Source organism: Lepisosteus oculatus, unplaced genomic scaffold (genome assembly GCF_040954835.1).
Source record: "Lepisosteus oculatus isolate fLepOcu1 unplaced genomic scaffold, fLepOcu1.hap2 HAP2_SCAFFOLD_88, whole genome shotgun sequence".
In the NCBI taxonomy this organism is placed as follows: Eukaryota; Metazoa; Chordata; class Actinopteri; order Semionotiformes; family Lepisosteidae; genus Lepisosteus; species Lepisosteus oculatus.
This window is the reverse complement of record NW_027168426.1, coordinates 75,001-91,096: the sequence shown is the minus strand read 5'-3', so window position 1 is coordinate 91,096 and position 16,096 is coordinate 75,001. Positions and strand designations below refer to the sequence as shown.

The following is a 16,096-nucleotide window of genomic DNA, read 5'->3' as shown; positions in this document are numbered from 1 at the left end:
TTCATAAAAAAGTGAACACTTGGTCTCAGTCACAGACTTTCCAATAGAAGCCATTGTGGAGTTCAGCAACTGCAGGTCCTAGAAGTGGGGAAGGAATTTTAAAAGAGAAATTGAATTACAATACAGAAGGAATGGCTGAGGGATCACTGAAATATATATATACAAATTCCAAAGACTGAGTCCATATAGAAACAACTACCTTTCATTTTCAGTATAAGAAAAAAAAAACATTATCTTCCAAAGCATCATAAAATTGTCCCTTCTTCCAGACTCTACTTCTCTCTTGTAGTAGTATAGCAGACCTTTCCAGGTGAGCAGATCACAGAGTCCGAAATGAGCTTCCTCCATCAAGCAAAGTACCTGAACATGACTCTGTCTTCATAAAAGCGCCCCTGTAATAAAGAAATTAAATCCGAAATCAAGAGGGCAGTTGCCTACTGAAATACAAGAAGTCATCAATTTTAACCTAGCAACACATTAAAAGCTGCATCTATACAAGTACGATTCTAGAAATGCTCACCAGATTACGTTTTAAGAAGGAACTGCGCCTCAGGTTCCGCCGAGATCTTAACTCGGATGGCAGGATTCAGAGTCCGGAGTGCGGACTGATGGCGCACGGAGGGTCCATATACTGTGGATCCCTCAGTGATCTTCCGCGTATTCAAACCGCCAGCGTGTGACTCCCCTGTCCCCGTGACCTCATTGCTCTGCTCTCTCCTCTGTGCAGCTGAGCCCGACTCACGGTAAAATGGAAAAAAATATGCCCTCGACGTGAGATTTATTCTGGAGCGAGCCAGTGTTGCGCATAGCTGCCTTCAAAGCAGTTAACCCAGGTTCGATTCCCGGCCAACGCAGTTACGAATGTTTTCAAATGCTGTCATGAGCCTTGGATTGTGACTAGCAAAGCGAAGCCTTTTGAAAGAGCTAAAGCACTGCAAAACGGAATTGAAGGAGAATCTTACAGGGGATTCTGAGCAGAGTCTGCATACATGCAGTCAGATAAAGGTGCTGAAAGCTTGAGCTACTCTCAATGTCATGCTGCCCTTCCCCGGAGTAAATCTGTTACATTGTAAGAATGCTTCTGGCAGGTTCAAAAAGAGACCCTTGTTAATTGGAGAAATCAATGATTTCGAATGAATTCTGTATGCGTTAAAAGACAGCTATACACAGAAAACATGCAGGACACTGCTCATGATGTTTCCCGAGCAGAAACACAGTGCGTTTTTCCAAGCCATTTGACAAAGCCCACCCACTGAAAACTGCAGCAGATCGTGTAAAGACGTTCAACTTTGTAACTACTGCACGCACAGGAAGCAGAATAAATTCCTCTTTTCAAACTGTCAAAGGTTTGCTTTGCGAACGCTGCAGGACATCGCACAATCTCTTTTGAATGGGGACAAACGATTTCTTATGGGGCGCAGTAAGTACAGACGTTTAAAATGCTCCACTCATGCCGACGATGCAGCATGAAGAAGCGCAACCTAACGTTTGACAGACAAAAGCCAGGCGCCGCTACGAGCAATATGAAATCATACTGACAAGCACACGGCGTTTCGCGCTGACACAAAAGTAATCTCGACAGACGCTGTTCTCTGCATAAAGCTGAAAGAGCGTTTCTGTTGACACGTAAGAAGTTCGTTTCTTTCTACCATGATATCACCGTGACCAAATCTGTCTTTAAACACCTTGCTCAGTCTCTGACGAGACTGTCAAAAATTGCTTTCGCCGATTGTATTGCAAACCGGCGGAAGCGGGGTATTGGGAAAAGTTTTCAACTAGCAATAATCACGCCTCGGCTAACCCTCACACAGGCTACGATACTGCCACTGCGCAAAGCTGACGGTTGCCAGGCAACCGCGGGGATCCTATGGAAATCGTTATCGATCGTGTCATGGCATGTCGTTGCTATAACGCTTCATATTTGTCGTCTTCTTCTTCTTCTAGCTTGAGGTTTTGAAGAATTTCATGACAGACAAGGGCTCCGTTGGGAACAAAGGGCGTTGTGAGAAAACCGTTGCTTATTTTCAGCAGCAGAAATACAACCCTTTAAATACAAGATGACAGAACAATGACGAAGGGCATGCCGGGAGGAACTCATGCACTACAGAGGAAAGGGGGCGGGCACGTACAGTTCACATTCAAGCCACAAGTACTCCTCTTGGATGTTGCACAAACAAATCCTAACGTCTTGAAAGCATTGCAGCATGTTTGTGTCCCACTTCCCGTGGCTGCGGGACGACTGACACGAACGGACAAACACAATCTGTGGCGTTTAGCGTGACATAGTCTTGCAGGCATCGTGCTGTCTCACTGCAATATTATACCGCTGGAGGAAACAGTCCATCTGGCCATGAAACTCATTTGAACGTCTAGCTACAGCAACTAACAATATCATGATTTATTCAGGATGTGTGGAATCAGCACGTCCCGGAGACAGCTTCCGAAATCGTGAGCATTCTCTGGTGGTAGGGGCGTTCAAGATGGCGCTCAGGTGGGAGGTAAAGTTTAGTGGTTGGGGAGTTTTTTTGAGTTTTTCATGACCTGAATGTTAATTTTTGCTTTTTTTGACTACAGAAAAATAAGGACTTAACACTAGTTGTTTAAACTTCAGTTATAATTGAAAGAAAAAAAACGATTTTTTTTTAGGTTTAAAAAGTCCGATATGAGTAACACTGGGAAAAGAAAAGAGAGTGCTGGGTCTTCGAAGGAGAACTCTAAGATACCTCAATCGTATATGTATAGCACTACAAAAAAATCGATGGCAACTAAAGGGAAAAGTGAAGCAGCTACAGGGGCAGCAAGAGGGCGGAGGCGCCGCGCGCCCGGCCGAAGTGTTGGACCGGTGCGCTTTACGTGCTGAAATAAACACGCGACAGCCCCGAAATGTTTCCAGAGTGCTGTGCACTGAAGACTTGCCTGGTGCTCCTCCATGCAGATTCTTTGTCCTCCTCCAGTGCGGGACGAGCCAACACAAGGGACATAATATCCCACATAAAACACATAGCCATTGCAGGCGCCCAGCCGGATTGTAGAGGGCAGGTGCCTTAAGCCTCCATTTACGCTGTCCGGTAGCAAGCGAACCTCGAATTTCCTTGCTCCTGTTTTTATACCATCAACATCTCTAACCTCAGTTCCATGGTGGACGGTGCAGTACTGGTTAAGCCAGGTGTGAATGTCCTCCGTCTTTGCCAGTTCCGAGAACATAACAACATGCACCGTTTTCCTCTCTCTCTGTGTCAGAGGCTGCAAGTTGATCTTCTCAAGTGCAGGAACTTTGCCTCTTTTTGCCTCAAACACATCCACGCATTGTTCAAACAGAGGATAGGTAGCAAATACAACCTCAAATGCTTTCTGACCTGGGAGAGCGAAGATGAAATCCAAGTGCCGAGGTCCCTCTCGGGGCCCTGCAACACAGCGGAAGGGCAGCGAGAAGGAGCCTCTTGCTCTGACGCCGCAAGGCCACAAGAGGGCGGAGGCGCCGCGCGCCCGGCCGACGTGTTGGACCGGTGCAATTTACGTGCTGAAATAAACACGCGAAAGCCCCGAAATGTTTCCAGAGTGCTGTGCACTGGAGGTTTTTGTCTGGTGAAGACTTGCCTGGTGCTCCTCCGTGCAGATTGTTTGTCCTCCTCCAGTGCGGGACGAGCCAACACAAGGGAGCGCATTCGCCAACATCCAGGCACGCAATGCGATTTGGAAAGCAGCTCCTTTCCAAAGAGTTGCACACGAACGATCCTTCAGTCCCGCTCGGGGGGCACGGAACCCCCGCCACACACAGCTTCAAGTAGCGAGTCAGGCGCCGGGGCTTTCGCTTACGGCCACACCACCCTGAACAAGCCTGATCTCGTCTGATCTCGGAAGCTAAGCAGCGTCGGGCCTGGTTAGTACTTGGATGGGAGACTGCCTGGGAATACCAGGTGCTGTAAGCTTTTGCTCTCCCGGCCAGCAGGGGTCGCCGTTGGTGCCGTAGGCTTTGGGAGGAAAACCTGCAGGATGGAAAGGTGATCTATAGCCTCATCTCTAGAGATGTTTTGTTGCTGTGGCATGTGTGTGACCCATATTCAAAAAAAAACCCCGTCTGTAAAACGAATATCGAAGCTGCCTCTAAATCTGCAAATGAAGATGAGTCGATAAACCACTCGTTTTTCGTATAACTAGACATATATTCATTTGTTACCGATTTCATTCATTGAGCACGGATACAATAGAGGTACAGCCATTCACTGTTTGACATGTCTGCACTGGTACAGAACCGAGCAATCAGAAAACGGGTGAAACTGTCTTTAGACTCAGCATACAGTACCGAGGCCCCCCATGACCAAATAAAGGCTAACCTCGATAATCAGCCTAAAGAACGCAGACTACAGCAAAACGACTGACTTTGAAAAGGGAATGAACGTCCGGAAAGAGTAGTGGAACTAGCTTGAGATGCTTCTCCGGACCCCTAACTAAAAGCCAGCGAGAACCAGCAGCGGCGTCCACTCCTGTCGAACCGGGATCCTTCCGCAGCCACGCAGCTCGTGGTGTCCTAACCCTCCCGTATCTGATTTTGGACCAAGCACATCAGGGGAGAGCGCGAACGCAGTCCCCCACTACCAGAAATTATGCAGTCGAGATTCCCACATTTGGGGAATTCGCAGGGGTCAGCACAGCCGGAGTGCAATGGCCGAGCCTCGCCCTGGGTGAACCGATTTCGATTTTTAAGAACTTTATTTTCTTTTCACAAAAAAATACAGGAAATCACAAATCAGAAAGCTTTACATTAATATACATACTTAAAACAGTATATATGATCACATCTCATTACATTTTGACACGGTAACAGTTACATAGCAACAATTTTCTTTTTTTCTGGTGCAAATCACATTCTTTATTTAAACATGATAATGTTTTTCACAGTTTCTTGAGATATTGACCTATGCTCTCTATTTCCCACAGATTTTCTGCTTCCTCCCTCCCTTCTCTCCACAGATCTCTGAGGTAATAGTTCTCTCGGGTGATGAACAGGGCCAGGCTACCTGCTGCCTTGACTGGGACCTCGATGCCTTTGAACAGCCCCATGTTCCTCACTCTCCACAGGGCGTCTTTCCCACTGTTCACCACAGCCCAGATCCTGTCAAACACGTCAGGGGGAAGTTTGACAGGAGAGATGCCGTATATGACGAAAGCAGCTGTCAGGGTAAATTGGGGCGAGAGAGCCTGCAACCAATCTTCAAACTGTGCCCAGAAGGCCTTAGCAAAAAAGCAGGACCACAGGAGATGGGTCACAGTCTCCTCCTCGCCGCAGCCCACCCTAACGCAGCGAGGGCTGGGGGTGAGGCCCCTACGGTACAAGAAAGTTCGTACCGGTAAGCACTGGTGGACGACACTCCAGGCTAAATCTCTATGAATGTTGCACAGAAATTTAGAGGATGTGTGTTTCCACACCTTCCTTGTTTGGGCTGATGTTAAAATGCCCACAGGGGTCTGCCTATTGTTCTGGGGTGCTACGAAATCTTCCAGTTTTTGGACGCTGACATCTCGGAGGGGAATATGGCCAATTGGGTGAGATCTTAGAAAACTTTTAACTGTCCCATAAATTGCAGGGCATGTGTCAGAGAGTGGGACGTCCAGCTTGGGTCTGACACCCCACACTCTGAACACCTCCCTACCTACCCAGAGCCTGGAAAAATAAGTCCAGGTACGCGCTGCAGGTGCTGTTGCAAAGCCTCTCAGCACAGAGGCCAGGAAAATGCACAGCAGCTTCGTAGCAATATCTGGGACAGACTTCCCCCCTGAGGGTAGCGGCCTGTACATTATTTCCCTTCTGAGTCTTTCCTGCTTCCCACCCCATAGAAATTGAAACATCAATCTCCTCAGCACCGCCGCAACACGGTGTGGGATTGGGAAGGTAGAAGCCAGAAAATTCAAGACAGGCAAGAGCTCGGCTTTGATGACCAGCACCTTCCCTGTCATGGTGAGGTCTCGGTCCTTCCATTGCATCAGTTTTTTGTTTAAGATTGGCAATTTGTTCTGCCAATTTACTGTTCCCATCTCTTCTCCAAAATACACCCCCAGGACCTTAATTCTCTTCTCTTGCAGCCTGAGATCATGTCCTTCTTTTGGCTCCCTCCAGTTCTGATAAAAAATCTCACTCTTAGATGTGTTAATTTTTGCAGAGGAAGCCAAAGAGAACCGATCACAGCACTGCAGAGCTCTGCTAATTGAGGCATTGTCAGAGAGGAGCAGGGTGACGTCATCCATGTATAGAGATGTCTTTACCTCTCCTCCCCCACTTCCAGGCACTGGTATCCCATTAATGGCCTGATCCTGGCGCAAGGCACAGGCTAAGGGCTCCATAGCCAAAACGAATAACAAGGGGGATAATGGGCAGCCCTGCCTCACCCCTGAACAGACTTCAAAGGTGCGTGATCTATTGCCATTAACCATGACTCTGCTGTTGCTACCTGTGTACAGCAGGTTAATCCACTTTCTCATGATGGGGCCAAACTTCATGTGCTCAAGTACCGATGTTAAGTACTGCCGGTTTAGGCGGTCAAAGGCCTTTTCTAGGTCTACACCTAAAATGCACAGAGGGAGGGAGCGATCCTCAGAGTACAGACAGACATCCCTCAACAAGGCCAGGTTGTCGCTCATCAGGCGTCCTGCTATCCCACAAGTCTGTTCTTTCCCTACCAGTGAGGCCACTACATTTTGTAGGCGCAGGAAAAGGGCTTTGGACAGGATCTTAGTGTCCACGCCTAACAGGCTGAGGGGTCTCCAGTTCTTTATGTCATTTTTTGCTCCTTTCTTAAACAAGAGAGAGATAGTGCCTTCTCTTAAGGAGTCAGGCAGCAATTCTGTCTTGTAGCTTTCCTCGAATAGGAGCAGTAGCGGATCCTGAAGCAGATCCCAAAAGGTGCAATAAAATTCTTTAGGGAGCCCGTCAGCACCCGGAGTTTTCCCCTTCTGTAAGCTCTCCATAGCCTGTCTCAGCTCTTCTACTGTCAAATCCCTCTCAAGTACTTCCCTATCTTCTTCACTCAAAATGTTTTCTAGCTTTGAGGTAAAAAAATGAATATCTTCATCCTTTACCTCTGTAGAGCTGTACAGTCTTGAGTAGAAGGCCTCGGTGCAGGAGAGGATAGCACTCGGCTCTGTTCTCTCTCGTCCCTCCTCATCAACTACACTTTCCATGACAAACACAGCGGGGCGGGGGAAGAAGACGACACCACACATGCGGGTACATTCAGCTCCGGCGGGAACGAGACATTTGTCGGTCTTTTCAAGTGCCGAGAGCCGAGCAATCCTTCACTTGTATCGTTTCTCCCCGGTGACTAGATCTGGCCCTGCGACTCTCGACTGGGCTCACCCCCGGGGCAGCCCAGCAGGTGTGAGCCTGGCCGGCACCCGGATGGGAGATTCCACCCCGGAAAAGCTCCGGTTGCTGCTGCTCCTGCAAGAGGTGTGACTGGGACCAGTAGGGAGCGCTCACCCTGCGGGCTGTGTGGCTCTCTTACGCCCCAGCCTCCTGATGGCGACACTCTGCTGCACAAACAGGCGCCGTCCTTCGGGGGAGGCGTCAAACCGAGGTCCCGACCCTCCTTGGCCATTAGGAAACCCCAGGGCGTCTCTCAAAAAGAGACGCCGGGGGTGTCCCTCTGGTGTTAGTGCTCCCCTTTACCCATCAGTCGGGGTCTCCTCCTAATCCCCGTCTCACCTGTAACAATCAATGACGAGGCCCCCCTGTCCGTGAGATTTAGTACTCGCGCAAGAGACCGGGGGAAGAGCGCGAACGCGGTCCCCCGCCCCCCACAAAGTGCGCGCTCCGGGTTCCCTCTCGGGGCCCTGCAACACAGCGGAAGGGCAGCGAGAAGGAGCCTCTTGCTCTGACGGCGCAAGGCCACAAGAGGGCGGAGGCGCCGCGCGCCCGGCCGACGTGTTGGACCGGTGCGATTTACGTGCTGAAATAAACACGCGAAAGCCCCGAAATGTTTCCAGAGTGCTGTGCACTGGAGGTTTTTGTCTGGTGAAGACTTGCCTGGTGCTCCTCCGTGCAGATTGTTTGTCCTCCTCCAGTGCGGGACGAGCCAACACAAGGGAGCGCATTCGCCAACATCCAGGCACGCAATGCGATTTGGAAAGCAGCTCCTTTCCAAAGAGTTGCACACGAACGATCCTTCAGTCCCGCTCGGGGGGCACGGTTCCCCCGCCACACACAGCTTCAAGTAGCGAGTCAGGCGCTGGGGCTTTCGCTTACGGCCACACCACCCTGAACAAGCCTGATCTCGTCTGATCTCGGAAGCTAAGCAGGGTCGGGCCTGGTTAGTACTTGGATGGGAGTCCGCCTGGGAATACCAGGTGCTGTAAGCTTTTGCTCTCCCGGCCAGCAGGGGTCGCCGTTGGTGCCGTAGGCTTTGGGAGGAAAACCTGCAGGATGGAAAGGTGATCTATAGCCTCATCTCTAGAGATGTTTTGTTGCTGTGGCATGTGTGTGACCCATATTCAAAAAAAAAAAACCCGTCTGTAAAACGAATATCGAAGCTGCCTCTAAATCTGCAAATGAAGATGAGTCGATAAACCACTCGTTTTTCGTATAACTAGACATATATTCATTTGTTACCGATTTCATTCATTGAGCACGGATACAATAGAGGTACAGCCATTCACTGTTTGACATGTCTGCACTGGTACAGAACCGAGCAATCAGAAAACGGGTGAAACTGTCTTTAGACTCAGCATACAGTACCGAGGCCCCCCATGACCAAATAAAGGCTAACCTCGATAATCAGCCTAAAGAACGCAGACTACAGCAAAACGACTGACTTTGAAAAGGGAATGAACGTCCGGAAGGAGTAGTGGAACTAGCTTGAGATGCTTCTCCGGACCCCTAACTAAAAGCCAGCGAGAACCAGCAGCGGCGTCCACTCCTGTCGAACCGGGATCCTTCCGCAGCCACGCAGCTCGTGGTGTCCTAACCCTCCCGTATCTGATTTTGGACCAAGCACATCAGGGGAGAGCGCGAACGCAGTCCCCCACTACCAGAAATTATGCAGTCGAGATTCCCTCATTTGGGGAATTCGCAGGGGTCAGCACAGCCGGAGTGCAATGGCCGAGCCTCGCCCTGGGTGAACCGATTTTGATTTTTAAGAACTTTATTTTCTTTTCACAAAAAAATACAGGAAATCACAAATCAGAAAGCTTTACATTAATATACATACTTAAAACAGTATATATGATCACATCTCATTACATTTTGACACGGTAACAGTTACATAGCAACAATTTTCTTTTTTTCTGGTGCAAATCACATTCTTTATTTAAACATGATAATGTTTTTCACAGTTTCTTGAGATGTTGACCTATGCTCTCTATTTCCCACAGATTTTCTGCTTCCTCCCTCCCTTCTCTCCACAGATCTCTGAGGTAATAGTTCTCTCGGGTGATGAACAGGGCCAGGCTACCTGCTGCCTTGACTGGGACCTCGATGCCTTTGAACAGCCCCATGTTCCTCACTCTCCACAGGGCGTCTTTCCCACTGTTCACCACGGCCCAGATCCTGTCAAACACGTCAGGAGGAAGCTTGACAGGAGAGATGCCGTATCTAACGAAAGCAGCGGTCAGGGTAAATTGGGGCGAGAGAGCCTGCAACCAATCTTCAAACTGGGCCCAGAAGGCCTTAGCAAAAAAGCAGGACCACAGGAGATGGGTCACAGTCTCCTCCTCGCCGCAGCCCACCCTAACGCAGCGAGGGCTGGGGGTGAGGCCCCTACGGTACAAGAAAGTTCGTACCGGTAAGCACTGGTGGACGACACTCCAGGCTAAATCTCTGTGAATGTTGCACAGAAATTTAGAGGATGTGTGTTTCCACACCTTCCTTGTTTGGGCTGATGTTAAAATGCCCACAGGGGTCTGCCTATTGTTCTGGGGTGCTACGAAATCTTCCAGTTTTTGGACGCTGACATCTCGGAGGGGAATATGGCCAATTGGGTGAGATCTTAGAAAACTTTTAACTGTCCCATAAATTGCAGGGCATGTGTCAGAGAGTGGGACGTCCAGCTTGGGTCTGACACCCCACACTCTGAACACCTCCCTACCTACCCAGAGCCTGGAAAAATAAGTCCAGGTACGCGCTGCAGGTGCTGTTGCAAAGCCTCTCAGCACAGAGGCCAGGAAAATGCACAGCAGCTTCGTAGCAATATCTGGGACAGACTTCCCCCCTGAGGGTAGCGGCCTGTACATTATTTCCCTTCTGAGTCTTTCCTGCTTCCCACCCCATAGAAATTGAAACATCAATCTCCTCAGCACCGCCGCAACACGGTGTGGGATTGGGAAGGTAGAAGCCAGAAAATTCAAGACAGGCAAGAGCTCGGCTTTGATGACCAGCACCTTCCCTGTCATGGTGAGGTCTCGGTCCTTCCATTGCATCAGTTTTTTGTTTAAGATTGGCAATTTGTTCTGCCAATTTACTGTTCCCATCTCTTCTCCAAAATACACCCCCAGGACCTTAATTCTCTTCTCTTGCAGCCTGAGATCATGTTCTTCTTTTGGCTCCCTCCAGTTCTGATAAAAAATCTCACTCTTAGATGTGTTAATTTTTGCGGAGGAAGCCAAAGAGAACCGATCACAGCACTGCAGAGCTCTGCTAATTGAGGCATTGTCAGAGAGGAGCAGGGTGACGTCATCCATGTATAGAGATGTCTTTACCTCTCCTCCCCCACTTCCAGGCACTGGTATCCCATTAATGGCCTGATCCTGGCGCAAGGCACAGGCTAAGGGCTCCATAGCCAAAACGAATAACAAGGGGGATAATGGGCAGCCCTGCCTCACCCCTGAACAGACTTCAAAGGTGCGTGATCTATTGCCATTAACCATGACTCTGCTGTTGCTACCTGTGTACAGCAGGTTAATCCACTTTCTCATGATGGGGCCAAACTTCATGTGCTCAAGTACCGATGTTAAGTACTGCCGGTTTAGGCGGTCAAAGGCCTTTTCTAGGTCTACACCTAAAATGCACAGAGGGAGGGAGCGATCCTCAGAGTACAGACAGACATCCCTCAACAAGGCCAGGTTGTCGCTCATCAGGCGTCCTGCTATCCCACAAGTCTGTTCTTTCCCTACCAGTGAGGCCACTACATTTTGTAGGCGCAGGAAAAGGGCTTTGGACAGGATCTTAGTGTCCACGCCTAACAGGCTGAGGGGTCTCCAGTTCTTTATGTCATTTTTTGCTCCTTTCTTAAACAAGAGAGAGATAGTGCCTTCTCTTAAGGAGTCAGGCAGCAATTCTGTCTTGTAGCTTTCCTCGAATAGGAGCAGTAGCGGATCCTGAAGCAGATCCCAAAAGGTGCAATAAAATTCTTTAGGGAGCCCGTCAGCACCCGGAGTTTTCCCCTTCTGTAAGCTCTCCATAGCCTGTCTCAGCTCTTCTACTGTCAAATCCCTCTCAAGTACTTCCCTATCTTCTTCACTCAAAATGTTTTCTAGCTTTGAGGTAAAAAAATGAATATCTTCATCCTTTACCTCTGTAGAGCTGTACAGTCTTGAGTAGAAGGCCTCGGTGCAGGAGAGGATGGCACTCGGCTCTGTTCTCTCTCGTCCCTCCTCATCAACTACACTTTCCATGACAGTCTTGGAGCCTACCACTTTCCTGAAAAAGAAGCGAGTACACTTCTCATTTTCTTCCAAGAACTGCACTCTGCTTCTTAACAGCACTCCTCGACTACTTTCTTCGGCTATGCTCCGGATGTCCTTTTTTAAAAGGGCGATATCCTCGAGCACATCGAAGCCACTGTGCAGCATCGTGTAGAGACGCTGCAGCTGCCTCTGTTTCCTGGCTAGCACTCCTCTCCGTCTGGCAGCAGCCTTCCTTCCCTCAGCCATGAAAAAGGCCTTTGTCCTCACCTTCACCTCCTCCCACCACTCTCCTACTGACCCGTACAGACACTGCAAGGACAGCCACTGTGATAGTTTCTCCTTGTAGCGGGATACTACCCCCTCGTTCTCTAGCAGCTTTGTGTTGAGTTTCCAGAGGCCTGGGCCAAAGACAGTCCCGCCCTGGAGTTCCACTCTACACCCTAAAGCCTGATGATCTGAGAAGAAGACAGGCTGAAGAGTGACCCCAACAACTTTCACTCTCTCTGAGACAAAGCAATAGTCAATTCTGGAGCTGCTATTCCTCCCTGACCATGTATATCCTGCTGTTGTGGGATATATACATCTATATGTGTCTGAGAGTTTAAAGTCTTGAACTAAGTTTTGCAGGGCCAGTGAGCTGGAATCCAATTTTATCGGCGAGCTAGACTGCCTGTCTGTGTGCTCTAAGATACAATTAAAATCCCCTCCCACTATCACGTCTGTGCTGCATAACAATAGGGGGGAGAGTGCCTTGAGTAGCTCCACCCTTCCTCCTACGTCAGTAGGGCAATACACATTGATTAGCCGCAGGTTAACGGTCCCCCATTCCACATCCACACACAGCAACCTGCCATCTATGACCCTCTGAATACTTTTCAATTTGAATGCCCATCCTTTGAAAAGAATGGCCACGCCAGAGGCTCTGTTGTTATTGTCCCCTGACCAAACAGAAGGCCCTTTATCCCACCTATCTTCAAAACATTTATACCTCTCTTGATAGGCTAAAGCACACTCCTGCAACATCAACACATCTCCCTCTCTCTGCTGGAGGTAATCAAAGACAGACTGGCATTTAACTCTGTCATTGATACCTCTTGTGTTAAGAGAAATTATGTTAAGAGCCATATTACATAAGAAAGTGGAACCAGTCTTTACAAAACACATTTCTCTTCGGTCTCACCTGTTACCTTTTTCTTTTTCTTTTTCTTCTTACCAATTTCCTGCCAGCCATCCTCTGAATGAGCCTTCATCAGGGTGGCAGCAGTAAAGGCGTTCACAGAGTCCATTTCAAGGAAGGGGGTAGAGGGAGGGGTGGAGAGGTTCCAGCTGTCCCCATCGCCATGCTCTCCTTCCTCCTCGCTCGGGGAGAAAACAGAGTCATTTTTTCTTTTCCTCAAGTCCAGCTCCTGGGAGCACTGAGGGGAAAGGGGTGCAGCCGATGCACCAGTCTCCTCTTCCCCCTCACCCACCAGCTGCTGCAGATCCTCCGTGATGGACTGGATGGAGGAGAGGAGGGCATCTGTAGCACTTGCAGAGTCTGAGAAAAGCAGCTCCGCTGAATCCTGGGTATCCTCGCTGGACCCGCTCCACCGGGGGGCCCCACACTGGCCCTCGTTCTGAGGAGCAGGAGTGGGGGAGGGGTCCTCGCTGTTCTCGGGGGTTTTCAAACCCTCGTGCTTGTCTGGTGCAGTCTGCGGTTGTGGGGGCGTAGTGGATTTCTCTTCCACCAGCCCCGGAGCCACAGCAGGACTGATCCTGGCTGGAGGCTGAGAGTCTTTGTCCAACAAGGGTTCTTTGTTTGACTTATTGTTTGCGTTGGATTTTCGGGCCGGTTTGGCTGAAACAAGCACTGCCTCATCCTTTCTCATTTTGAGTTTATTGGCGTAGGCGTGAGGGCAGTTCTTAAAAACGTGTCCTTCCGAGCCACATAAATTGCACTTTGGCAGCATTGAACAGTCAGAGGCTAAATGTCCCTGTTTGCCACAGGTCTTGCAGCATTTCACAGTGCAGGACGATGCCAGGTGTCCCACAGCACCACAGCGCCGACACACCTTTGGTTGTCCCACATAAAACACATAGCCATTGCAGGCGCCCAGCCGGATTGTAGAGGGCAGGTGCCTTAAGCCTCCATTTACGCTGTCCGGTAGCAAGCGAACCTCGAATTTCCTTGCTCCTGTTTTTATACCATCAACATCTCTAACCTCAGTTCCATGGTGGACGGTGCAGTACTGGTTAAGCCAGGTGTGAATGTCCTCCGTCTTTGCCAGTTCCGAGAACATAACAACATGCACCGTTTTCCTCTCTCTCTGTGTCAGAGGCTGCAAGTTGATCTTCTCAAGTGCAGGAACTTTGCCTCTTTTTGCCTCAAACACATCCACGCATTGTTCAAACAGAGGATAGGTAGCAAATACAACCTCAAATGCTTTCTGACCTGGGAGAGCGAAGATGAAATCCAAGTGCCGAGGTTCAAAGCCAAGTTCCTTCTGTAACACTTTTCTGCTGAACTGCATACGATCCATGAAGAGGTCATCCAAGAGCTCAAAACGTACAGCATTCTTACGGGATCCAAAGGTTGCCATTTCAAAAACTGCAAATCGAACACTGCTTCCAACAAAAGAAAAACAATCCAACTACTCCACCTACAGGCTGATCAAGGTATCTCCCCTGCCAGGTAAGTATGAGTTAAACAGGCCCCTGCAAGCGGCCCGCACCCACAGCACAAATCGCACAGCCTAGGCCACCTCCTCGCCCCGCACGCCACCGCCTCCTGCTGGGCCCACTCTTTCACACACTCACACGCCACACTAACACTCAAAAGTGTGGGCAAAACGAGAAAACGAGCGCGCTGTTTCCTATACATCTGCAGTCGCCGTTGCGCATTCGCAGCATGTCCCGGGATGCAATTCGGCCTCATTTGCATAACTCCAGACCGGCAGATCGCCACGCAAGCTCGCGACGTGCGCCTGCCACACACCGAACAAACCTTTTCAGCAATTTCCAAAAAACGGGCCTGCTCGCCTGCCCACAAGGCTCCGTCTCTTACCTGCTCTCCAGAGCCTGCTGCCTTCTGTGCTTTTCTCTCGGCACCGCTGCAGTGCACACAACTCCTGCAGCGGGAGGGGGGGAGAAAGATCCCGCGCTCCGCAGCAGGGAAGGCTCGCTCCGTGCGCACACGTCCTTTCGATGCCAGTCCAACAAGTGCTCCGCATTAGCTGCGTCAGGGCTCCGGCGTGTCGCACCTCACCTCACCTCGCACTGCCCCCTCCTTGAATGTCTGCCGCTGGGCATGCCCCGCTCTCCTCCGCCTTATCTTATCGCGTGTGAGCACCGACAATGGCCACAATGCCGGGGAATGGCACCTGTAAAGTGTTAATTGGGGCACAGGAACAGCCCGTCTCGTCTCGGGGGGGCCGGCTTCAGAGACAATACAGCAAACACAGCGGGGCGGGGGAAGAAGACGACACCACACATGCGGGTACATTCAGCTCCGGCGGGAACGAGACATTTGTCGGTCTTTTCAAGTGCCGAGAGCCGAGCAATCCTTCACTTGTATCGTTTCTCCCCGGTGACTAGATCTGGCCCTGCGACTCTCGACTGGGCTCACCCCCGGGGCAGCCCAGCAGGTGTGAGCCTGGCCGGCATCCGGATGGGAGATTCCACCCCGGAAAAGCTCCGGTTGCTGCTGCTCCTGCAAGAGGTGTGACTGGGACCAGTAGGGAGCGCTCACCCTGCGGGCTGTGTGGCTCTCTTACGCCCCAGCCTCCTGATGGCGACACTCTGCTGCACAAACAGGCGCCGTCCTTCGGGGGAGGCGTCAAACCGAGGTCCCGACCCTCCTTGGCCTTTAGGAAACCCCAGGGCGTCTCTCAAAAAGAGACGCCGGGGGTGTCCCTCTGGTGTTAGTGCTCCGCTTTACCCATCAGTCGGGGTCTCCTCCTAATCCCCGTCTCACCTGTAACAATCAATGACGAGGCCCCCCTGTCCGTGAGATTTAGTACTCGCGCAAGAGACCGGGGGCAGAGCGCGAACGCGGTCCCCCGCCCCCCACAAAGTGCGCGCTCCGGGTTCCCTCTCGGGGCCCTGCAACACAGCGGAAGGGCAGCGAGAAGGAGCCTCTTGCTCTGACGCCGCAAGGCCACAAGAGGGCGGAGGCGCCGCGCGCCCGGCCAACGTGTTGGACCGGTGCGCTTTACGTGCTGAAATAAACACGCGAAAGTCCCGAAATGTTTCCAGAGTGCTGTGCACTGGAGGTTTTTGTCTGGTGAAGACTTGCCTGGTGCTCCTCCGTGCAGATTGTTTGTCCTCCTCCAGTGCGGGACGAGCCAACACAAGGGAGCGCATTCGCCAACATCCAGGCACGCAATGCGATTTGGAAAGCAGCTCCTTTCCAAAGAGTTGCACACGAACGATCCTTCAGTCCCGCTCGGGGGGCACGGAACCCCCGCCACACACAGCTTCAAGTAGCGAGTCAGGCGCCAGGGCT

The 16,096-nt window shown here is 50.6% G+C and overlaps 5 non-coding genes across 5 annotated transcripts; 2 read left to right on the top strand and 3 right to left on the bottom strand.

Moving 5' to 3' along the window:
• Positions 1-1,694: 1,694 nt before the first annotated feature.
• On the bottom strand, positions 1,695-1,838 carry LOC138236278 (U4 spliceosomal RNA). Its single transcript, XR_011188571.1, has one exon. It is a non-coding gene; the product is annotated as a U4 spliceosomal RNA (small nuclear RNA).
• Positions 1,839-3,810: 1,972 nt separating this feature from the next.
• Positions 3,811-3,929, top strand: LOC138236313 (5S ribosomal RNA). Its single transcript, XR_011188605.1, has one exon. It is a non-coding gene; the product is annotated as a 5S ribosomal RNA (ribosomal RNA).
• Positions 3,930-4,564: 635 nt separating this feature from the next.
• On the bottom strand, positions 4,565-4,734 carry LOC138236340 (U1 spliceosomal RNA). Its single transcript, XR_011188628.1, has one exon. It is a non-coding gene; the product is annotated as a U1 spliceosomal RNA (small nuclear RNA).
• Positions 4,735-8,233: 3,499 nt separating this feature from the next.
• LOC138236284 (5S ribosomal RNA) lies at positions 8,234-8,352 on the top strand. The gene has a single exon (XR_011188576.1). It is a non-coding gene; the product is annotated as a 5S ribosomal RNA (ribosomal RNA).
• A 637-nt stretch (positions 8,353-8,989) lies between these two features.
• Positions 8,990-9,159, bottom strand: LOC138236345 (U1 spliceosomal RNA). Its single transcript, XR_011188633.1, has one exon. It is a non-coding gene; the product is annotated as a U1 spliceosomal RNA (small nuclear RNA).
• Positions 9,160-16,096: the final 6,937 nt, after the last annotated feature.